The sequence below is a fragment of the Cibotium barometz genome, chromosome 6, assembly GCF_041138505.1.
Source record: "Cibotium barometz isolate CiBa-2024 chromosome 6, ASM4113850v1, whole genome shotgun sequence".
NCBI classification, from domain to species: Eukaryota; Viridiplantae; Streptophyta; class Polypodiopsida; order Cyatheales; family Cibotiaceae; genus Cibotium; species Cibotium barometz.
Window position 1 is genome coordinate 19,940,036 of NC_141051.1, and position 24,843 is coordinate 19,964,878.

Here is a 24,843-nt window from a genome sequence, read left to right on the forward strand (position 1 = left end):
CCCCTAGTAGCTTCACATCCGAGGAGTTAACCCTCACTAGGGTGAAACTCTTTCTCTTCTCTTCTCTTTCTCTCTTGTGTGCAAGGTAGTATGTTAGGCTTAACATCTTTGGCACCGCTGTCAGGGAAATGCATTTACCTTAGGGTCCTCCACATTTTTCAATTTTTAAGATCCTTATTAGGCCCGGTTAGAGTGCAAATCTACCGGTTGGTTGCTTGATTTTGAGCTTGTTTCTGTTTTTTATGGTGATTCCATGGAACATTGAAGGTTGATTGAGCATTGAGATCTTCACCGAGCACGGGAGAAGCAAGTAAGTGCTCTAACATTGCCCTTAACATTCATGAAAAACTTTGATTTTTGTTCTTTTTTCGTCAAGCTTGCATCTTAGTTTAATCAACAAATTAATCATAATTAGTTAGGTCCTATTAGGCATTGTAGGTATCAATAGATAGTTTGAGACTAGCTCTAGCTCTCTATTGAATCAAAAACATAAAAAAATAGGTGGTAAGACACCTAAATTAGTAGGAACATGAGGAAAACACCAGCAAAAATCACTTTCTCTTGGCAGCTCTGAGAAGTGTACATCCATTCGCTTTACAGGCCATGGCCATGGCACATGTGCCATGCCCATTCCCTTCTCAAATGGCCAAATCTGGTAAGATCTTTAGCCTTGAATGTGGCAATTGCATTAAAATTGGAATAATTGCATTAACTTGGGCATAAAGTGCATTCAACCAAGTTGGTACAACTAAATTTGTCAAGGAATATAGTGGGTGGCTGTCAGACCTGCAGCCATAAATTCCCTGAAATCTCCTAAAAAATATTAAAAATCTTTAAATCTAACTGTGCTATGGCATTCCAAATTTTCCACGGTTGTTCCTTTCCTATGCATTCATTGTGTTTGCCACGGTCGTGTCAGTTTTGCCACCCACGGCCATGCCATTCTCTTCTATACCAAATTCAGAGAGCGTATGGCCATGCCACTTCTGCCATGCTCGTACCACTTGTCCATTCCAAATTGAACACCCATACCAGTTGTCTTGTGAGAAATGTACACTCGTTCCCTTCTCGGCCTCAGCTTGGTACATCCATTCCAACTACCACACCCATATCTTCTCCATTTCAAAGCGTATGCCCGTTCCTTTGTGAAGCCACGCTCGTGTTTTTCAGAAAGCAAACTTTCGTGCCATCTGCTCCCTGAGAAGCGTACACTGTTCCTTCTGCCTTAGAAAGGATACGCTCGTACCATTCCAAAGGGTACAGTCGTACCATTCCACAATAAAAGAACTTTCATAGGGGGGTTCTACACAGTAGTTCCATGTTTCCATGCACCTACAATTGGGTAGATTGGTGTGAAATAACCCTCTTTTTGATGACGTGAACTCTCCTGAACCTCCCTCGCTTATAAGGTCAGACCCATCGGTCAATACCATGTGGAGTCAATATCGTGTGGAGTCAAACGGAGCTTGCCTTTTTGACAGCACCAATGAGAGTGAAGACCATCCCAGCATGGGATGAGAAATTTCTCACCTCGAGACAGGAGATCTTGAACCTCATGCACAGACCATCTGTCGTCCAAGAGCAAGCTCCTACCTCTCCCACACATTCATAGAGAAGCCTTTCTTCAAGGCTCCACAATTTTATCATGGGGAACGCACAATCGGAACATGGCCCAAGTGGTCGACCTCAAAGAAGAGGAATGGGAGGTGAAGCATGCTTGGTTGTGGGTAGGAATGACCACCCCGAGACGAGATTTGTCCAAAAATTAGCTCTTGTAGACACAGGGGCTAATTACAATTTAATGTCTCATGAAACATGGTGTTCCCTTGAGGAACATGCACTAAAAGATACCCCTGTCACAGTCACCATAGTGGCATCGCAGCATGCTCACTGTTTAGGTACAGTTACTCTTTTATTCCACATTGGAAAATAATCCCTTGGAAGGGAAGTTCTATATGATGCCTACAAGAATGATGCACAAAGAAATACTCCTTGGAAGGGGTTGGATGGGACATAACAGGTGCAACATGGACTAGGACGCATGGACGATGACCTTATAGCTGTGGCCTCTGGCCAATTTACGGTCCTCATGTGACGGATAAAGAGCCTGTACCCACATTGCCCCCCCATGCCAAGAAGTTTTCCCTCCACCACCCACCATCATTTCGTCACCACACCCCCAAAAATGTAAGATTCCTCCCTAGCCTCTCAAGATGTCCAGCATCTTCCCCTGTAATCAAATCCCTCTTCAGAAATATAAAAGATCTTGTTTCTACCAGTTTTGGCCTAGAGAGAGAAAATCTTCGAGAGAGTGGTAATTCACTTTTTAAATATTTTTGGATAGAAAAATACCTCATCTTATTAAAATAAGTTCCCCTAAAACAAAAGTTCAAAAAGATTTTCAAAAGGTGCATTAGAAATTAAGTATAATCTGTTCAAGAGGCATTATCCTGGGAGTCAAGATTTTTTTGAAATTTTAAATTAAGGTTCCTATGGACCAATAAGATTCATCCAAGTGTAGGGAGGAGATAAATAGAAGAATAAAAGGAAAATCCCCCAAAAATGAGTAAATACTCACATAAGATGAAGAGTTGACTAACGACAAGGTTAATAGTTAAAAAAGAGAGATATTTAGATGAAATGATGTATTTTTGACACCTCAGTAGGGGGGAATTTCCCTCATGAAGGAGGCGCCTATTTCACATGCTTGAATGAGTTTTAAACTCCCAAATAATGAGATAATTTTATCTCTCCTCTCTCCTGTTTCAACTAGATTCAGAAAGTGAGCAAAATTGACCCAAAAATGGTCAAAAATTGACCAAATTGATCTGGAAAATTCTAGAATCAGTTGGCTTGGTTAGAATCTCACTTTTTCCTATAAATAGAAGCTTTCCCTCTTTGTTGAAACTCAATAGTGTTTTGCACTGTTACCCTGCCTCTCCCAAGTTGCCCATCTGATCCCAGTAAAAGAAACCTGCACTGTAGTGGATGTGGCCAGAGTGTTCCTCAAAGAAATCTTCAGATTGCATGGTAGTAAGTGGTCGAGATCTAGGAGAATAGTAAGTGGTCGAGACCCCAAGTTTGCTTCAAGGTTCTGGATTGCATTTTTCGAAGCAGTGGGAACTTTCTTGGATCTCAGCACAACTATCACCGTGAGACCGATGGTCAAACTGAAAGGGTAAACCAAGTAATCGAAGATATACTTTGGTCATGCTGTGGCAGGAAACCCAAGAAGTGGCTAAGCTATCTGCACCTAGTCGAGTTCGCCTACAATGCTTCTTACAACCGAAGTATTGGGATGAGTCCTTTTAAAGCTCTGTATGGACAAGATTGCTTAACTCCATTAACTTGGTCCGACCCATTGATTAGGGTCGAGATATCCAGACAGATGCTTGACGACATGGAGCAGCAGATGCAGTCAATTCGTAAAGATATTAAAGCTACCCAGGATCGATAGAAGCAGTATGCAAATAAGAAGAGGACAGACATAAAGTTTGAAGAAACAGATATGGTTTATGATTGTTCATACCTTCATAGACAAATGCCTGTTCCTTCATGAGCAAATGTCCTTTCCCCAAACACTACCCACCACAGAACATATATATATAATAGCCTTAAAACAAACACAATGTATAAATACCTTTAAATTTTCATCAGAAACCAATATATTATCTTTCCATAGATCAATCAAACTTCCTACATGAGTATCCTTCTCTTCATATATATATATATATATATATACCTTTAGATTTTCGTTAGAAACCAATATAATATCTTTTCATAGATCAATCAAACTTCGTGCATGAGTATCCTTCTCTTGAGTAACATAAGCATCACCCTGCATAAATTTTGGTACACTTAAATTTGATATATTAAGACACTTTTGAATTTTAGAGAACAGAGTACGGCCCAAAAGAAGTTCTCTATCTCTTGGGAAGTACAAGAAGTTATCCCCCAGATATTGTGGGCCATATCTGATTACAAAGAAAGTAGGTGACTTAGCCTACGAGCTTCTTCTGCCTCCTCATCTCAAAGTTCATAATGTATTTCATGTAAGCCTTCTAAAGAAATATGTGCCAAGTCCAAATCAGGTACTTGATGATGAAATCCTAACCTCTTCAACCCAAGGGCAGATGGAACTCCAACCTGAAGAAATTCTTGATGTTCGAGAAAAGATTCTCAAGAACAGAATTCTCAGCAGAGAGTTATTGGTAAAATGGAAGTTCTATCCTTTTGAAGATGCCACTTGGGAGAATGAAGCCGATCTGTTTGCGGGATTACCCCTAGTTTGTGAGATGAGGGCATCTCCCGTTTTTCAAGTGGGAGAGAATGTAAGATTCCTCCCTAGCCTCTCAAGATGTCCAGCATCTTCCCCTGTAATCAAATCCCTCTTCAGAAATATAAAAGATCTTGTTTCTACCAATTTTGGCCTAGAGAGAGAAAATCTTCTAGAGAGTGGTAATTCACTTTTTAAATATTTTTAGATAGAAAAATACCTCATCTTATTAAAATAAGTTTCCCTAAAACAAAAGTTCAAAAAGATTTTCAGAAGGTGCATTAGAAATTAAGTATAATCTGTTCAAGAGGCATTATCCTGGGGGGGTCAAGATTTTTTTGAAATTTTAAATTAAGGTTCCTATGGACCAATACGATTCATCCAAATGTAGGGAGGAGATAAATAGACGAATAAAAGGAAAATCCCCCAAAAATGAGTAAATACTCACATAAGATGAAGAGTTGGCTAAGGATAAGGTTAATAGTTAAAAAAGAGAGATATTTAGATGAAATGATGCATTTTTGACACCTCAGTATGGGGGAATTTCCCTCATGAAGGAGGCACCTATTTCACATGCTTGAATGAGTTTTAAACTCCCAAATAATGAGATATTTTTATCTCTCCTCTCTCCTATTTCAACTAGATCCAAAAAGTGAGCAAAACTGACGCAAAAATGGTCAAAATTTGACCAAACTGATCTGAAAAATTCTAGAATCAGTTGGCTTGGTTAGAAGCTCACTTTTTCCTATAAATAGAAGCCTTTCCCCTTTGTTGAAACTCAATAGTGGTTTGCACTATTACCCTGCCTCTCCCAAGTGCCAAAAACTATGAATTTTACTCATAATTCATTAGTTTTTTACCTTCCCTCTTCTAAAAGATTGGTGGCCACTCTTGTTTCAAACAAGAGTAGAACCCTCAAACCATCAAGGCAAAGGAAAGCTCTCAAATTATCTATGTAAGTTGGAGATTCTTCTCTTTTCTATTTCTTTTATGGTTTTTTTTTATGATTTTTGTCTTCTCTAAAATGAAATGATGTTATGCCTCATTGAAAAAAGGCATTCCCCTCTCTTCTTTAGTAAATCCAACCATTCTTATCCTAGATGATTGATTATTGCATAAAATCAACTTTTTCATAATGTTTCTCTTAAATAAGTAGAAAATGTTTACTTTAGAATGATTTAAATACTCTTGGTGAACTTCTAGTGAATTAAAAATTCAAAAATGGTCAGCCATACAAAGGAGGTTATGGTAAAATTTTCTAAAAATTTGTGAAATAAATTTCATCTTTTATTAATCAAAAAGAGTAATCCCCATCGTATAATTTTTTTACTATGAAAGTGTTACTTTCTTCATTATGGATTTTTATGCATAAAATAATGCATAAAAGTATTTTTTTTAAATTACAAAAGAGTTACTTTCATCATATTGATTTTTATGCATAAAAGTATGCATAAAAGAATATTTTTTTATTATAAAAGTGTTACTTTCATCATTATTGATTTCTTTGCATAAAAGTATGCATAAAAGAATATTATTTTAATTATAAAAGTGTTACTATTATCATTATTGATTTCTATGCATATAAGATATTTTTTTATATTAAAAGTGTGATTCTCATCATAAATGATTTTTATGCATAAACATATGCATAAAAGATATTTTTTATATTAAAAGTGTGATTTTTATCATAAATGATTTTTATGCATAAATGGGTGCATAAAAGATATATTTTTTATATTAAAAGTGTGATTTTCATCATACATGATTTTATGCATAAAAGATATTTTTTTATATTAAAAGTGTGATTTTTATCATAAATGATTTTTATGCATAAACATATGCATAAAAGATATTTTTTATATTAAAAGTGTGATTTTCATCATAAATGATTTTTATGCATAAACATATGCCATAAAAGATATTTTTTATATGAAAAGTGTGATTTTCATCATAAATGATTTTTATGCATAAACATATGCATAAAAGATATTTTTTTATATTAAAAGTGTGATTTTCATCATAAATGATTTTTTTGCATAAATAGGTGCATAAAAGATATTTTTTTAATATTAAAAGTGTGATTTTCATCATAAATGATTTTTATGCATAAACATAAGCATAAAAGATATTTTTTTAATATTAAAAGTGTGATTTTCATCATAAATGATTTTTATGCATAAATGGATGCATAAAAGAAATTCTTTTATATTAAAAGAGTGATTTTTATCATAAATGATTTTTATGCATAAACATATGCATAAAAGATATTTTTTGTTAAAAGAGTGATTTTCATCATAAATGATTTTTATGATGTGATAAAAGTGTGACTTTCATCAGAATTGGATTTTATGCATAATTAGATGCATATAGAATCTTTATAATTAAATAAGGGTTCTCTTAATCCTTTGTTTAATTTTTACAAAAATTAGAAAAATAAATAAGTAGATAATCTGTGAGAAGAAATGCTACCGTTTCATATTCACTAAGATGGTAATGAGAAAATTCAATTAAATTATCAAAGTCAGAGATCGAGATAAATGATTATTTTATTCCTCATAAGATATTCATGTTTTAGAAATCTGTAAGCAAATATTCGTCGAACGAAATTTAGAAAAAGAGAAATTGAAATAGTATCTTTCGAGAAAGATAATTTAGGAAGAACCTTTCCAGACCCAAGCTCTGATTAAGACTATTGCAATTCAGTAAAAAAAGTTCAGTAAAAATGTACTCAAATCCCCACCGATCTGAAACTAAGTTAAGATTTTTGATTTTGATATGAGGATCAAGTTAACAGAATTTGAGGAATTTTGTTTAGAATTCAGACCTGGATCTAGAAGTATTGGGATACGGATTTAAGATTATTCATAGTTTTTAAACAAAATTAAAACTGAAAACTTGCATAAAAACCCTATTTTCTTAAAGGACTGTCTTACGCCAGAATGCTGGAGGGAGCATTTCGCATATATGTTTATCTAAGGGAAGTTCGGTTGCAACAGCTAGTGGGGAGTGTTCGAGGGATAGCTCACGCGGCAAAAACCTACGTAGGTCTTGACCAGCCTGGGTATGGTGAAAAATGGTGTACGATAGGCAAGGGCCGACGAAGCGGTCCCTGAGTGAAGTACCAGGACACCTAAGGAGGATCCTGGAGGGTTCTGACCAGGTGATGCATGGGCTCGCGGTGCTTAGGACACCCATACGTATGTCGAGAAAGATATATATATGTATGTTGATGAAATGATTATTGTAATCTGTTACTGGATCTCGTTGCTGACCAGCTGGTCCCAACGGAGAGTCCAAAGTGGTACTGTTTTTGTGAAACAAGGGATTGAATGAAAATTTTGAGTTATGAAATCTGTGATCATACTTGTTTTGTCAATGGGGATTATTTCTTTATATTAAAGTTTTAAAGAGGAGTGTGTGTGTATCTGTTTTCTAAAGCTAAAGTTAAGAAAGGCAATTCAATTATGGGTGGGTGAGTATTTGGTTCTACCGATTCCAGTGGTAGGGTGGTGGCTAACCCATGGGCCGGATGGGGCTAGGCTGGAATCAGTGGAGTATTAATAATCAAACTGAAAAATCTTAGGATTACGCTAGGATTCGAGTAGCTAGTTAATTCCCTGATAAATTTCTCAATTGAGTGGATCAACGGCTGTGCTGCCTGATCTTGATTAAGAAAAAAGCATTGAAATTACTCAGATGATCAAATTATATCAGAGATAGTTTCCTTCTATCTGGTTTATTCAAGTGAAGGATAGTTTAGAATTGATCTCGTTAGAAAAATTCATTAAGAAAAATAAAAAAGGTGGAATCATCCCCACTTTTCGGGCATGGGAAATTTTCTCGGTTGCGGTTTTCGGAGTGACCACCAGCCTAGTCTCGTGCCCGGACATTCGTGGGCGAGGCCCCGAGTGAGAAACCCTGCCCACGCATGAGGGGGCTGCTTCCGCTGTGTTAGCTACCCCGAGAGTCCCGCGGTGCGCGGAGGGGGCAGAGGGATCTCGCAGTTGGTATCAGAGCTTTGTTGAAAGCTAATAAGGATAAACAAATTCTTATCAAAAAAATTGATAATAAAAACTCAGAAAAAGCATTTTTCATAATGTATTTTCATTCCGTAAGCTTCTTCAGTGAAGAATTTTTAATCAAAGAAATTGTTTTTATAGATGGAAGTTCCCTATTTATCTGGTATTCCCAACCTCACCCAGTCTCAAGATATGACTGCGTTCACCTTCGAGCATCTCATTTCTTCCGCCTCAACTCGAACAAGCCGAGCACTCGCACGCCATTTTGAGGATTTATATTTTCCTAACCCAATGGAGAGACTACAACATAAGTGGTTTGCAGGGCAATATGTCCACGCCTCTTGCGACCGCCGTGCAATGCTGTGGCAGAACCTCTCATTGGCTATGATTCTGTTAAAGCTGAAAATGGTACGTGGCATCATTCTATATCATTCGACGCCTCGGAATTTCAGACTTTCATGCCAAGTCTACAGACTCCTTAGTTGTTTTATTCCTAAGGAGAAAATAATAGCTCCCTTGTCAGTAAGTGAACATTTGTATCAGGGCATGGCTATGGCCCAGTGCCATCATCTTATGCGACTCCTGATGAGATTTTGAATTTTGGAACTGAGCTGCTCTATGTACATATTGCAACTTTTATATAAATATAGAAATGTTTTTTGAAGAAAAATTCCCTGTTGTATAAGTGATTGTTTACGGATGATCTGATAAAGAAAAATCTATTATCGGACATATGTCATAGATCTCCAATAAGATCATTGTCTTGTTTAAGAAATTGTTTTCTGAACCTCTTAATTAAGTCTTAGGATCTCGTGGATGATATCAAAATAGAAATTTAATAATATATAAATTTTTGACAGAATCATGAGACGAGGAAACCGTGGCCGTCAGCCAGACCCTCTCTCTGAAGATGACGAGCTTGACCCTGGCCAAGGCTCTTCATAGGACTCAGCCAGGACCCTTCAAAGGAGAAGGGGAGAACCTGGACGAGGCTGTGGAGAAATGGGTGGAAGCCATGGAAGAATATTTTGACGTCACAGGCTACAATGAGTGGAGCAAAATGACTCTTATCCGACCGAAAATAGTGGAAACAACCAAGGTAGCATGGAGGAACCACTGTGACACCAACCGTCTGGATAGAAATACTCAGTCTTGGAACGACCTAAAAACCTATTTAAGAAAGAGATTTTGTCCCCCTGGATTTTTGAAAATCAAATTGAACGAATTCTTAGAGCTAAAGCAGGAGAGCAAAACCATCGAGGAATATCACCAGGCCTTTGCTCTTCTACTCAAATATTCACCACCTCTAGATGAAGAACAACTTCATTCAGGGAATGAACGAACCCTTGGACACACTGGTCAAAAATGCCAAGCCAGTGTCCATGGCTGAAGCAGTAAGAATGGCAAAGGATTTTGCCAAAGCATTTGTAGTAAAGGTCCCTCCAAAGCCTGCACCCTCTAACTTTAAAAGATTCCATTTCCACCCCCGAGAAGAGGTAACAAGGCCCGAATCAGAACTAGGATGCAGGAAGATTCCAAAGTGAAGGAAGACCCTTCCCCCACCAGAATACATTCTCAGGAGCCCCACCTCTTTCAAGAAATCAGAAGGATGAACTCAGAAGTGAAAACCGATGTTTTGGATGCCAAGGTTTTGGTCACCAAACTGAAAGACTGCCCGACTCCTGCCATGTCAAGGGGACAAGGAAGTCAAGGACCCCGAATTCAGAGACCAACCCCTTCATACCAGTCTAATCAGGGTTCGTCTCGCCCAAGCCAAGGTAACCCCAAAAGAACTCCAGCTCAGCCATCTACCTCTGTCCAGAGTAACCTCAGAACTCCTTCCCAAAACTGGGGCAACCAAAGAGAAACAGTTCCGCCTCAGACTACAGCAGCCAGAGCAGTCACAATTTCAGATGTAGAAAGAGGAAAGAGGGCAGATCTTTGCTGCAGTTGAAAACCAAGGACCTAACCGCAGTCATCCATACTCCAGCAGAATATCAGGGTAAGCCTTTTAAGCTTTTGATTGATTCAGGCAATTCTCATTCATTAATTTCCCCTGGATGCTTGCGTAAGCTAGTCTTAGAACAGAAATCAGGGCAACCTATGCAAGGTGAATTGGCCAGTGTGGGAAGACTCTTTTCACTCACCATGAGACAGATCTTATCCAGTTCAATCTAGATGGTAATGTAACCGACTATCAGTTCAAAGTCTTACCTCTGGGAGTTTTTGACGGGATCCTTGGAATGGATTGGCTCCACAAAAATCAAGCTGACATACACTGTCACAATGGAACCATTTCCTTCCATGACCTTCACGGGAACAAAGTTCAAGAAACTGGAGTTTTCGGATCCCCAGACCTTTAGTTAGTAAAAGCTTCTAGGTTGCTCAAAGGACTTAGAAAGAAGCAACAAATTTATGTTGTCAAAATGAACCCAGTAGACTCAAAGCTTAAGGCTAAAGAACCAGAATGGTTAAATGAATTTGATGATCTATTCCCAGTAGAGCTAACTGGAATGCCTCCAATCCGTCGGGAAGTAGATCATGTGATTGAATTGACCCCCGAAGCTCAGCCAATAGCCCTGCGCACGTACAAAATGCCAGTTCCTGAAGCCATTGAACTCAAGGAACAGCTTAGACAGCTGTTAGAACAAGGGTTTGTAAGACCCAGTGTTTCACCTTGGGGTGCGCCAGTTCTCTTTCAGAAAAAGAAAGATGGAACGCTTAGACTCTGTGTGGACTACAAAGGTCTAAATCAGCTGACAATTAAGAATAAGTATCCTATCCCAAGAATTGATGAGCTTCTGGACAGGCTAAATGGAGCCCAAATCTTCACAAAGATAGATCTCAAATCCGAGTATTACCAGATCAAGATCAATGATCAAGATATACCGACGAAAACAACCATCAATACTCGCTATGGGCATTATGAATTTATTGTCATGCCATTCGGATTAAGTAATGTCCCAGCTACATTCAATTGCCTAATGCAGGACATCCTCAGAGAATACTTGGATGATTTTGTTCTAGTTTTCTTTGATGACATTCTGATTTACTCAAGGAATGTAGCTGACCATGAGACTCATGTCCGAAAAGTTCTTGAGATTCTAAGGAAGTACCAACTCTTTGCCAAAAAGAGCAAATGCACTTTCTCTGCCGACCACGTTGAATACTTGGGCTTTCTCGTATCCAAAGATGGAATTTCTCCAGATTTTGCACTCCAGATTCCGCAAAAGTCCAAGCAGTTCATAGATTGGCCTGAACCAAAGACAGTGAAAGAAGTCAGAGGATTCTTGGGATTGACTGGTTGGTATAGAATTTTTACACCAAAGTATGTTCTCATAGCTTCCCCCCTGATTAACCTTCTCAAAAAGAATACCCCATTTCAGTGGTCTGCTAGGTGCCAGAGTGCTTTTGATAGGCTGAAGACCGCCTTGGTAACCAATCCCGTTCTGAAGCTGCCAGATTTCTCTCTACCCTTTGAGGTAGTAACTGATGCCAGTGGTTTTGCCTTGGGAGGTGCACTTATGCAAGAAGGTCATGCAGTGGCCTATGAATCCCAAAAACTCAGAACGCATGAGAGGAATTATGCTGTCCCCATGACCTAGAACTACTTTCAGTAGTATATGCCTTGAAGTTGTGGAGACATTACCTACTGGGAAAAAGATTCACTTTGATGACAGACTATCAGAGTTTAAAGTGGATCTTCACTCAAAAGGACCTCAACATGCGCCAAAGAAGGTGGATGCAAACCCTGCAAGAATTTGATTTTGAAATCAAGTACTGCCTAGGCAAAGAAAATGTGGTAGCAAATGCCCTTAGCAGAAAAGCCTCCTTGCTTGCAATTACTGTAATATCAAATCCTTTTATTATTGAAGCAAGAGAGAAGATCATGCAGGATAGATTCTTTGGCCCTATTGCTACCCTACTTATGCAAGAAAGCAAAACTCCTCAGGAGTTGAATAGAGTTCAAGGGTATAGCCTGGATGATGGCATTATGTATTATAATCGCAGGCTATGTATTCCCAATGATGAGGGAACCAAGGACCAAATTCTAAAGAAGCCCATGATAGCCTTATAGAGCAAGACATCCAGGTTTCATCAAAACCTACATGTCTGTAAAGAAAAGCTTCTTTTGTTCTGGTCTGCAAAAGGATGTACTGAATCATGTACGTTAATGTCTGACATGCTAGAAAGTCAAAGCTGAAAGAGTGAAAATGCCTGGGAAGTTACATCCATTGGACATCCCCCAGATGAAGTGGGAATGTATCAGTATGGATTTTATTACTGGATTACCTTCAGTGCAATCAGGTTACAACTCCATTTTTGTTATAGTTGACAGACTAACCAAAGTTGCCCATCTGATCCCAGTAAAAGAAACCTACACTGCAGTGGATGTGGCCAGAGTGTTCCTCAAACAAATCTTCAGATTGCATGGCCTACCCAGGAGAATAGTAAGTGGTTGTGCACTTGTCGCACAGGTCGAGCTGGGGACTTGCCAGACACCGTATGCGAGCCACGAATGGCTGCAAGCATACAACCAGGGAAGGAAACTCAAACAGAATGCAAAGGGTGTGTTACTCACCGCTCAACCGCCACCTTGAAGGATTCCCGCGTCGTGGTGAAGAAGGAGCCGCCGTCGCCGCTCTACCGCCTCTCCGCCGCCGTGCCGCTACACAGTGCTCGATCACTCTCTCACTCTCTCTCTCTCTCTCTCTCTCTCTCTCTCACGCAGGAGAAGGAAACCAAAGAGATAAGGCAAGAGCACTCTTGTATTCACAACACATGAGAATGAGGATTTTAGGGTTACATTTGACTCTTATAGGTGACTTGGCCGTTCACACTTGGGCACCCATACATGGCCGGCCGATCCTAACCCTTATCTTACCGATATTCAAGGTGCGCCTCTCATCGGTGATCACCCAATCCCTTTACCCTTAACATATGGTGCCGACAAGCCCGGCCCATGACTCAGAATATTTAAATTAATGACGTAAAACATAGTACGTCTCAATGTCCGTCCTCATAGGTTAACATGCCCCCCGTCCTAATGTAGATTCCGTCCTCGGAAGCTATGGTATGGTAAGCTCGATAGGGTTGTTGTGGTGGACCATCTGCAAAATAGGAAAGTAGAGTGAAAGTATGCTGGAATTCAAAAGATATAAAGTGTGTAAATGCAAGCATGTTAGACCACAATGGATGTTGCTATGAGAACTTAGTTTAAGGGTCACATGAATGAGCTAGTGTAGCAAATTAACAGGAGTTTAAAATTATTGAAAGTAGCAAAGTTTGATGCATCAATATGCACATAGAAGAGTAAATCCCAGTTAGGCATTCTCAAGATTGGAGCACTCGCCAAGGCCTTCTTTAATAGCTCATAGGCACGGTCACATTCTTCGGTCCAAATAAACTCGATGAGAAGCTTATACAATGGTCGAGCTATCTCGGCGAAGAAGAGAATAAACCTTCGATAATAACCAACGTGGCCCATAAAGCGTTGGACTCCCTTGTAGTTGGTGGGTGGGGGTAATTCCAGAATGACCTTGATTTTACTCTCGTCAGTGGAAATCCCATTTTTGGACACTATATGCCCTAAGATAACTCCGTGTTTAACCCAGAATTGGCATTTGAAAGGATTCAAGGAGATGCGATATAATCTACACCTTTCAAATATTTTTCGTAAACACATCAAGTGCTCATCCCAAGAGGAATGAACACAAAGATCGTCTAAGAAAGCTTCACAGAAGTCCCTTAGATATTCCTTAAAGGCCGTGTTTATCAATCGTTGGAATGTTGCAGGTGCATTGGTCAAGCCAAAGTCCATGACGCGAAAGGCAAACACTCCAAACTCCGTGATAAATGCTGTTTTAGCTTGGTCCTCGACTGCAATTGTGATCTGATTGTAACCCGAGTACCCATCTAAAAAGCTATATGCCTCCTTGCCTGCCACTCTTTCAAGCACATGTTCAGAATATGGCAAGGGGTAATGATCCCTTCTGGTGGCTGCATTAACCTTTTTGAGATCAACGCACACTCTGAGTTTCCCATTCTTCTTTGGCACGATGACTATCGGAGAAACCCATTCTGAGTGCTCAATAGGGTATATGAATCCACATTTTACAAGCTTTTCAATTTCCTCTTGTACAATCTTTGTGTACTTAGAATTCATTGGGTAGGGACGTTGCTGGACTGGTTTAGCAGTGCTAATCATTGGAATCGTGTGTTGCACCACCGAGGGTGGAACACCCTTCATATCATGATATGTCCAGGCAAATATGTCCTTGAATTCCTTAAGAAGCTTCGTAAGTGCAGCTTCTTCCGCCTTGGTGAGGTCTTGAGCAATAAAAACTGGTTTAAACTCTTCACCTGGATCTGCTAAGTCTATCTCCTTGACTACCGCAGGGCCATCGTAGACACCGCTACTCCGCATTCGTTGGGCTTTTGTGTAGACTACTTTACGTTCCCCTATGGTGAATGATTTGAAATGCTCGGGTGCGGGGTGTAAGTCTACTGGTTCTTGTTGTGCCAGGCTTTTTTCTTTCAATTCCGCTTCCTTTTGTTGTTGAGCCAACTCTTGGTTTTGCCGCCTTCTTGCAGTACGACTTAGTTTCGGCTTCTCTTCGATTTCTAATTGGGCGACGTCATGAGGTTGCGGAATACACCACATGACGCTTTGGAGGTATTGTCCCCAATTATCCGCTATCTTCCGCCGATGAGCGTCAATGGCTCCTACATAACTAAGCCATTCTGCAGTGGATCTTTCCTTGTTTATTGCAGTGCGTACATTAGCTCGATAGCGTTGGCGCTTATGTTTTGTTTTCTTCTTACCAAGTTTTTGATTTTTGTTTCTATCATATTCGGACTCACTTGGTTGATCTTCACTTTCGGATGAACTGCAGGAGGTCACTGTCCTAGGCCTTGAGCACCTTGCTTCCACCTTTGGGTGAATATTTGATTCATTTTCCCCATCAGGCTCAGGGTCAGTTTCTTCTTGAGATTCATACTCAGAATTGCATTGGTCAGAGTCTTCGCTACTTTCAGTGTCGATGGAGTTTGCCACTTGTTTATTGGCACTAACGGTGGCATATCTTGCCCCTCAGGTGTTACCCAGCTTGTGCCTCTATTCCCCCATGTGTCTATGGTTGCCGCTAGGTGTACCCAATCCATGTTATCCGACTCAATCATACTCGGTAGGACATCCATATAAGGAGAATCTTTCCCATCATCAGTCTCTTTTTTGCATGTATAGCAATACCTTAATGGGGTGGAGTGAATAGTGGTATCCGATCGATTATCAATGATAACCTTGCTTCCTAAAGGATGTGCACAACCATTCTCAAGATCAACTCGAATGACAGAGTCCTGGAATTGTAGGTAGACATGGTTTTTCGACCAGTCATGCACCATTTGTGCTTCCCTCATGAAAGGACGTCCTAAGATCATTTGATATGACATAGGATGCTTGGAGAAATCCATTACAATGAAGGTATGTTTTACCTTGTATCCCAGAACCTTGATCTTAAGGTTCCTTAACATTCCAATAGGTTTAGCTATGGTTCCGTTTGCCATCTTAACCACTATGTTTGTGACTTCAAGGTGAGGTCTTCCCATGGATCCCCAACAGTTTTTAGTCACAATGCTCACTCCAGCACCACCATCAAGGATTCCCTTTAGCATTAATCCCTTGGTAGTAATGGGGAGGGTTGCATTAGATCGTCCCCTTCAAAGTACTGTCCCAACTTGTTAACAGGTATTTCCATGACCAAGTTTTCATCAAGGTTGGGTTGTAGATCCCAATGTTCCTCCTCATCTTGAAGCGTGTCGGCTCTATCCATATTTGCAAATTGTGGTAGCTCCGCCTTTAGTTCTCCATTGAGAAATGCCCGAAGGGCTAAGAATAGCTCAGGATCTCCGTATAATTTGGATATGATCGTGGTTCTGATTTCAGAGGACATGAAATCCATTAGCTTAGACACATTCAACTATACTTTTCGAGACATCGCCCCTTGACTAGGGACTGGTGAAGATGGAATCACTTCCTCTTCAATGGGGTCAGGCATTCCCTCACTAAACATCCTTTCCAACAAGAAGGGTGTTTGCCCACTTCCAGATGTCCTATCCTCACTTTCTTCCCGAATGATACTAGGTATAGCTAACGGTTTATGGTTCCTGTGAGGCTGAACTTGCGTAGGAAACACGGTGTCTGGAATTTTGATTTTTCTCGGGTTTGGCTCCAGTTCTCTTTGTGTTTCTTCCACCAAACCCCTTAAGTGTTGCACTTCTTCAATCTCCTCAACTGGGTTTGGGTAAGTACCAATCTTTTTCTTGAGGGTTTTTGGCCCACGTGGCTTGTCTTGGGGAGTCTCAGTCAGTTTGGGTGGTCGAGAGGACATTAATTGACTTGGTTGTGGGGCCGAGGAAGTTTCCTTCTGTTTTCCCTTATTTATGTACTCGCTTGATTCTCCTTCATTGAGCTCCCGAGTGGGTTCCTCCCTTAAGGTAGTCGCCTTGGTCCCCATAGTTTCTATTGAATCAGAATCATCTTCAGGATCATTCATATACACGGGGTCGTCTCCTGTCCCTATGTTAGTCTTTGAACTGGGCTTGGAGCTCGTGGCATTAAGCGATCTCTTTCGTCGTGTTTTCTTTTTCTTTGCCTGAGCGATTGATGCAGTATCCCTCTCTTCAAGAATGTAGTTTTGATTTCGAAGCATTGACCGTGTAACTACATTCGCAGGTACAACGGGTGTGGTTCCTCGTGCTTGGTTGGTGACCTCAACCAAATTCAATGGCGTAATCTTGGGTGCATTAGGATTATGTGGACATTGAGCGATCAAATGATCTATGCCACAACGATTACATGTAAGTACCGGCATTCCCGATGTGCTCCCTTGATTTGGTTGCATATGAGTAGCGATCTTCTGTAGCCTATTAGGGCACTCTGCTACACGATGCGGTCCACCACACTCGTAGCATTGAAGAGGTGGTCTCCTCGCCAAGGTATTAAGGTTTTGCCCTCTTGTGGCGAGAGCAGCCGCTTGATATACAGGCTTAACTTGCCCGAAATGATCCTCCATGTAGTACTGGGGAATCATTTCAAACGTATCAATCCCGTATGGAGCAGTGGGGTCTATCTCCTCTTCATAATCCCCACATGCACTATGTGACTCACAACCCATCTGGTTTACAGGGGTAATCCTTGGTGGGTGTGGAGGTTGTGGTCCTAGCACTAGCGGTGGTAACGGCACAGACTGGACTACATTCGGATTCCTTGGAACTATGTGCTGTGACGGTTGCTCGACAGGTTGTGCAGGCATTAGCGCGGGTACTTGAGGTGTGTTTGACCAGGCTAGTGGTGCCTGATTTGCCAACATTCACTTAAGTACTAGGCAATCTTTAGATTGATGGCCATACTTACCACATGCATTACAATTCCCATTGAATTTGACTCTGAATGTGGGACATTCACTCGTGCTATGTGGTCCTAAGCACACCGAACACCATTGTTGCTCTCTCCTTGGGTACATATGGCTATTCTGAGGAGCTCGATTACCCCTAAAGTATTCTTGGAGAGCCTTAGTAAGGTCGGTCACAGACATTTCAGATATCTTGGGCTCCTTGGCAATAGGTTTTACCGTCATTGGCTCATGCCCAGATACTTGCGAACTAACGGATTTTGTTTCTGAAGACACCTTTTTACCTGCAATCATCAAGTTGTCTTCTAACTGGATTGCATTGGCAGTGTGACTGCTTCCCACGTTGTAAGATCTCTAATGACTAGGCCATTGTAAATGTCCTCATGGCGCAATCCTCGGATGAATCTATCGAGGAGTTGGTTGTTATTGAAGCGTTCATCGGGAGTGCAGCGAGAATTTAGATGCTTCAATCGACTTATAAAGTCTCTCACTGACTCCCCTTCCTCGCGTTCAGCTTTTTGGACTTGAGATGCTACCCCCCAAAGCACACCCTCGCGTATGTATTCTTTCAAGAACAATCTCTTGAGAGTGGGGTAGTGAGTGCGCTCTTCAACCCTTAAGGTTCGATACCAATCTCCGGCCTTCCCACTCAAGGTTAAGCCTAAGGCTTTACACTTATGCAGCTCATTGTGCTCTTCCAAAGAATCACACACGTGTTCAAAGACTTCAATGTGCTTCCTAACATCCTCGTTACCATTGAAGTTTTGAGTGAGCTTAGCCACTTGTACTGCCTTGCTTCTAGGTTTTCTCTCAGGCATACCCTGCATGTTTTCCGCAATAGATCGTCCGATCGTCTGAGCAAACGCTGCGAGATCACCTAGGTGAGCAGGCATAGCTGGTGGAGGCACTTCTGGGATAGCCTGGCTGATAGGAGTTGGCGTTGGTCTGAGTATGTTGGCAAACGATGTAGGATATGATATGTGACTAGGCCTAGCTCCCCTTGGATAATGGTTATGATAAGGTGGTCGTGGAGCATACGCCATTGGTATACTAAGAGGCGTAGGAGCTACATGAGCATGAGTAGCGATAGGTACATATGGTTGATAGGCACTGGCACGCACTGCTGTAGGTATTGTTCCACTAGGTAGCGGTGTCGTACTAACTACAGTGGTAACAGGTGCGCTTTCTGTCATGCTCATCATTGGGGTAGGCATTGTGGATTCCTTAATTGAAAGTTGAGCCAAGGTTGGAAAGCTAAAGTTACTACTCGTGGGCTCAACCTGCATTGAGACTCCAGGCGAAACAACATACGAAGGGTCTATGGGACTCACCGAGGGAGTCTCCAATTGTGATAGGGTTGGTTGTTTGGCCTTGCCCGTATCCAAAAACCTCATAGGGCCAGTGGAAACTAGGTCCACTCCCCTATTTTGCCTCTCAATTTGGATAATTCTATGAATAACCTCACATATCATTTGCTGTTGCTCTTCTAGATTAGTGGCGCTAGATGTAGATCGTAGGACTTCTAACCAACCTAGATGTAGATCGTAGGACTTCTAACCAACCTACATGGTATGTGTAACCCGTGTATAGGTCCGTTAGAGTCTCTGTGTGTAGATCATATTTCCAATTTTCATTGAGAAATATCCCATCTAGACTTGGTGTGCCAAACGGTTCTCTTGAAGTGGACGCAATGTCACTTCTTATGGATTGGCTTCTAGGGACCTCTACTTTAGGAAGAGCATCGGAATGTGGTAGCTCAGTAGGGCCCTCATTAAACGAAGTGGGTAGAATATCCACATGGACACTCTTTGGGAGGGTAGGGTCTACATAAGATGTGAATGGCGAATCTACTACCCCTCCTTCCTCATTTACTTCGCTTGTCGCATGTTCAGAGTGTGTAGCTCTACTAAAGGTCTCTATTAGACGACTAAACATGCTAGATCCGGATTGTGGGGCCCACACTGGTTCTTGGTAGGGTGCCCTTCCATGGCTTCTCAGTCAGAGGATGAGTCACTATCCACTATTCGTGGATCTTGGGTTGCACTCCCTTGGGTTCCAGCCGAAGGCCAAGATGCTAACGTGGAGGGATGGTGTGAGCCTGCATAAACTGAAACACTTTCTAGTGGTTTAGGCTCTAGCACCCGACCAGAACGTAGATGCATGTGACGTGGGTACCCTACGTGCGTTGGTAACTACCCTTGAAACTCACACAAGTGGTTTCTTAGGTGTTTCGCACCCCGCTTTTACTTGTTTTTAGATTGTTTTTGACCCCCTTACTTATGGTCGAACCTGGACTAGGGCGTGTGATAGCTCGAAACGAGCGTATCGTTCAAAGGGTCCTAGTGTGCTTTACAGCACCGTGTTCGCCTATCCAGAGCTCCTGTGGTCCTCAAAACAGTCCGTTTCCCTTGGGGGGAAGGGGCAAAAGCCTATTTGCTTATGGAGGAAAAGGTGAGGGCTTTATCCCACATGCTCACTTTACTCCTTGGGGAGTGGGCTACGTATAGGGCACAACTTCCCATAAGCTCTCACTTGAAAGAAAGCTATGGAGGCTCACTCTCCTATATATATATATCAAAAGACCGAGCCACCGAGAGCGGGGTCGTGGGTCAATTGGGGTTCTTTCTTTTCAAAAAAATTTTCTCCAAATGAAAAATCTTTCCTCTCCACACGTTTGGTTTTTTTCTTTTAAAAAAAATTTAATTTTTTATTTTTATTATTTTTTATTTTTTTTTCAAAATTAATTTTTCTTTTTTTTGTTTGGGATAAGTTTTCTAGGGTTTCTATCTAGGGTTCGGCCTTGGCCGCAGTGCAGTTCGCACACAGCACAGGTCTACTAGGGATTCAGAAGTCCCCCCTCACACGCAGAAAACCAGATAACAGAATGCACGCCCACACGCGGAGCGGAAAAATAACAGAAAGACAGATTACAGAAACAGATTGCAAAAAACGGAAACAACTCAACAACAAACACACAGTCGCTTTCCTACAGTGTGAATTAAACTTCACGCAGCAGCCCGAGCTGCAAACTGGAGCTTGGTGCAGGACAGCAGCGGCGCCAAAAATGTGCGCTTGTCGCACAGGTCGTTAGCTGGGGACTTGCCAGACACCGTATGCGAGCCACGAATGGCTGCAAGCATACAACCAGGGAAGGAAGCTCAAACAGAATGCAAAGGGTGTGTCACTCACCGCTCAACCGCCGCCTTAAAGGATTCCCACGTCGTGGTGAAGAAGGAGCCGCCGTTGCCGCTCTACCGCCTCTCCGCCGCCGTGCCGCTACACAGTGCTCGATCGCTCTCTCACTCTCTCTCTCTCTCTCTCACACGCAGGAGAATGAAACCAAAGAGATAAGGCAAGAGCACTCTTGTATTCACAACACATGAGAATGAGGATTTTAGGGTTACATTTGACTCTTATAGGTGACTTGGCCGTTCACACTTGGGCACCTATACATGGCCGGTCGATCCTAACCCTTATCCTACTGATATTCAAGGTGTGCCTCTCATCGGCGATTACCCAATCCCTTTACCCTTAACATATGGTGCCGACAAGCCCAGCCCATGACTCAGAATATTTAAATTAATGACGTAAAACATAGTACGTTTCAATGTCCGTCATAGGTTAACAGTGGTCGAGACCCCAAGTGTACTTTGACAAGGTTCTGGATTGCATTTTTCAAAGCAGTGGGAACTTTCTTGGATCTCAGCATAGCTTATCACCCTGAGACCGATGGTCAAACTGAAAGGGTAAACCAAGTAATCAAAGATATACTTCGGTCATGCTATGGCAGGGAACCCAAGAAGTGCCTAAGCTATCTGCACCTAGTCGAGTTCGCCTACAATGCTTCTTATCACCGAAGTATCGGGATGAGTCCTTTTAAAGCTCTGTATGGACAAGATTGCAACTTGGTCTGACCCATTGATTAGGGTCGAGACGTCCAGATAGATGCTTGACGCCCAGGATCGATAGAAGTAGTATGCAAATAAGAAGAGGACAGACAAAAAGTTTGAAGAAGCAGATATGGTCTTCATTAGAGTACGGCCCAAAAGAAGTTCTCTATCTCTTGGGAAGTACAAGAAGTTATCCCCCAGATATTGTGGGCCATATCTGATTACAAAGAAAGTAGGTGACTTAGCCTACGAGCTTCTTCTGCCTCCTCATCTCAAAGTTCATAATGTATTTCATGTAAGCCTTCTAAAGAAATATGTGCCAAGCCCAAATCATGTACTTGATGATGAAATCCTAACCTCTTCAACCCAAGGGCAGATGGAACTCCAACCTGAAGAAATTCTTGATGTTCGAGAAAAGATTCTCAGGAACAGAATTCTCAGAGAGTTATTGGTAAAATGGAAGTTCTATCCTTTTGAAGATGCCACTTGGGAGAATGAAGGCGATTTGTTTGTTGTTGCGGGATTACCCCCAGTTTGTGAGATGAGGGCATCTCGCGTTTTTCAAGTGGGAGAGAATGTAAGATTCCTCCCTAGCCTCTCAAGATGTCCAACATCTTCCCCTGTAATCAAATCCCTCTTCAGAAATATAAAAGATCTTGTTTCTACCAGTTTTGGCCTAGAGAGAGAAAATCTTCTAGAGAGTGGTAATTCACTTCTTAAATATTTTTAGATAGAAAAATACCCCATCTTATTAAAATAAGTTTCCCTAAAACAAAAGTTCAAAAAGATTTTCAGAAGGTGCATTAGAAATTAAGTATAATCTGTTCAAGAGGCATTATCCTGGGGTTCAAGATTTTTTCGAAATTTTAAAGTAAGGTTCCTATGGACCAATAAGATTCATCCAAATGTAGGGAGGAGATAAATAGAAGAATAAAAGGAAAATCTCCCAAAAATAAGTAAATACTCACATAAGATGAAGAGTTGGCTAAGGACAAGGTTAATAGTTAAAAAAGAGAGATATTTAGATGAAATGATGCATTTTTGACACCTCAGTATGGGGGAATTACCCTCATGAAGGAGGCACCTATTTTATATGCTTGAATGAGTTTTAAACTCCCAACAACTAATGAGATTTTTTATCTCTCCTCTCTCCTGTTTCAACTAGATCCAAAAAGTGAGCAAAACTGACCCAAAAATTGTCAAAATTTGACCAAACTAATTTGGAAAACTCTAGAATCAGTTGGCTTGGTTAGAAGCTCACTTTTTCTTATAAATAGAAGCCTTTCCCCTTTGTTGAAACTCAATAGTGTTTTGCGTTGTTACCCTGCCTCTCCTAAGCCAAAAACTGTGAATGTTACTCGTAATTCATTAGTTTTTGACCTTCCCTCTTCTAAAAGATTGGTGGCCACTCTTGTTTCAAACAAGAGTAGAACCCTCAAACCATCAAGGCAAAGGAAAGCTCTCAAATTATCTATGTAAGTTGAAGATTCTTCTCTTTTCTATTTCTTTTATGGTTTTTTTATGTTTTTTGTCTTCTCTAAAATGAAATGATGTTATGCCTCATTGAAAAAAGGCATTCCCCTCTCTTCTTTAGTAAATCCAACCATTCTTATCCTAGATGATTGATTATTGGATAAAATCAAGTTTTTCATAATGTTTCTCTTAAATAAGTAGAAAATGTTTACTTTAGAATGATTTAAATACTCTTGGTGAACTTCTAATTAATTTTAGTGAGTTAAAAATTCAAAAATGGTCAGCCATACAAAGGAGGTTATGGCAAAATTTTTTGAAAATTTGTGAAATAAATTTCATCTTTTATTAATCAAAAAGAGTAATCCCCATCGTTAGAGTATACTAAAAGTGTCATTTTCATTCATGCATAGAAAGATGCATATTGATTAATTTTTATAAAAGAATGATTTTCAATAGAATTAAATTCTATGAAAGATACTTATTGATAATTTTTTATTATGAAAGTGTTACTTTCTTCGTTATGGATTTTTATGCATAAAATAATGCATAAAAGTATATTTTTTTATTACAAAAGAGTTACTTTCATCATATTGATTTTTATGCATAAAAGTATGCATAAAAGAATATTTTTTTATTATAAAAGTGTTACTTTTATCATTATTGATTTCTATGCATAAAAGATTTTTTTTATATTAAAAGTGTGATTCTCATCATAAATGATTTTTATGCATAAACATATGCATAAAAGATATTTTTTAATATTAAAAGTGTGATTTTTATCATAAATAATTTTTATGCATAAAAGATATTTTTTATATTAAAAGTGTGATTTTCATCATGAATGATTTTTATGCATAAATGGGTGCATAAAAGATATTTTTTTAATATTACAAGTGTGATTTTCATCATAAATGATTTTTATGCATAAACATATGCATAAAAGATATTTTTTTATATTAAAAGTGTGATTTTCATCATAAATGATTTTTATGCATAAACATATGCATAAAAGATTTTTTTATATTAAAAGTGTGATTTTCATCATAAATAATTTTTATGCATAAAAGATATTTTTTTATATTAAAAGTGTGATTTTCATCATAAATGATTTTTATGCATAAATGGGTGCATAAAAGATATTTTTTAATATTAAAAGTGTGATTTTTATGCATAAATATATGCATAAAAGATATTTTTTTATATTAAAAGTGTGATTTTTAGCATAAATGGATGCATAAAAGAAATTCTTTTATATTAAAAGAGTGATTTTTATCACATAAATGATTTTTATGCATAAAAGATATTTTTTTGTTAAAAGAGTGATTTTCATCATAAATGATTTTTATGATGATAAAAGTGTGACTTTCATCAGAATTGGATTTTATGCATAATTAGATGCATATAGAATCTTTATAATTAAATAAGGGTTCTCTTAATCGTCTGTTTAATTTCTGCAAAAATTGGAAAAATGAATAAGTAGATAATCTGTGAGAAGAAATGCTACCGTTTCATATTCACTAAGATGGTAATGAGAAAATTCAATTAAACTATCGAAGTCAGAGATCGAGATAAATGATTATTTTATTCCTCATAAGAAATTCATGTTTTAGAAATCTGTAAGCAAATATTCGTCGAACGAAATTTAGAAAAAGAGAAATTGAAATAGTACCTTTCGAGAAAGATAATTTAGGAAGAACCTTTCCAGACCCAAACTCTGATTCAGACTATTGACCAAGACCTAATTCCTTCGTCAATTTCAATCAAGGACAATG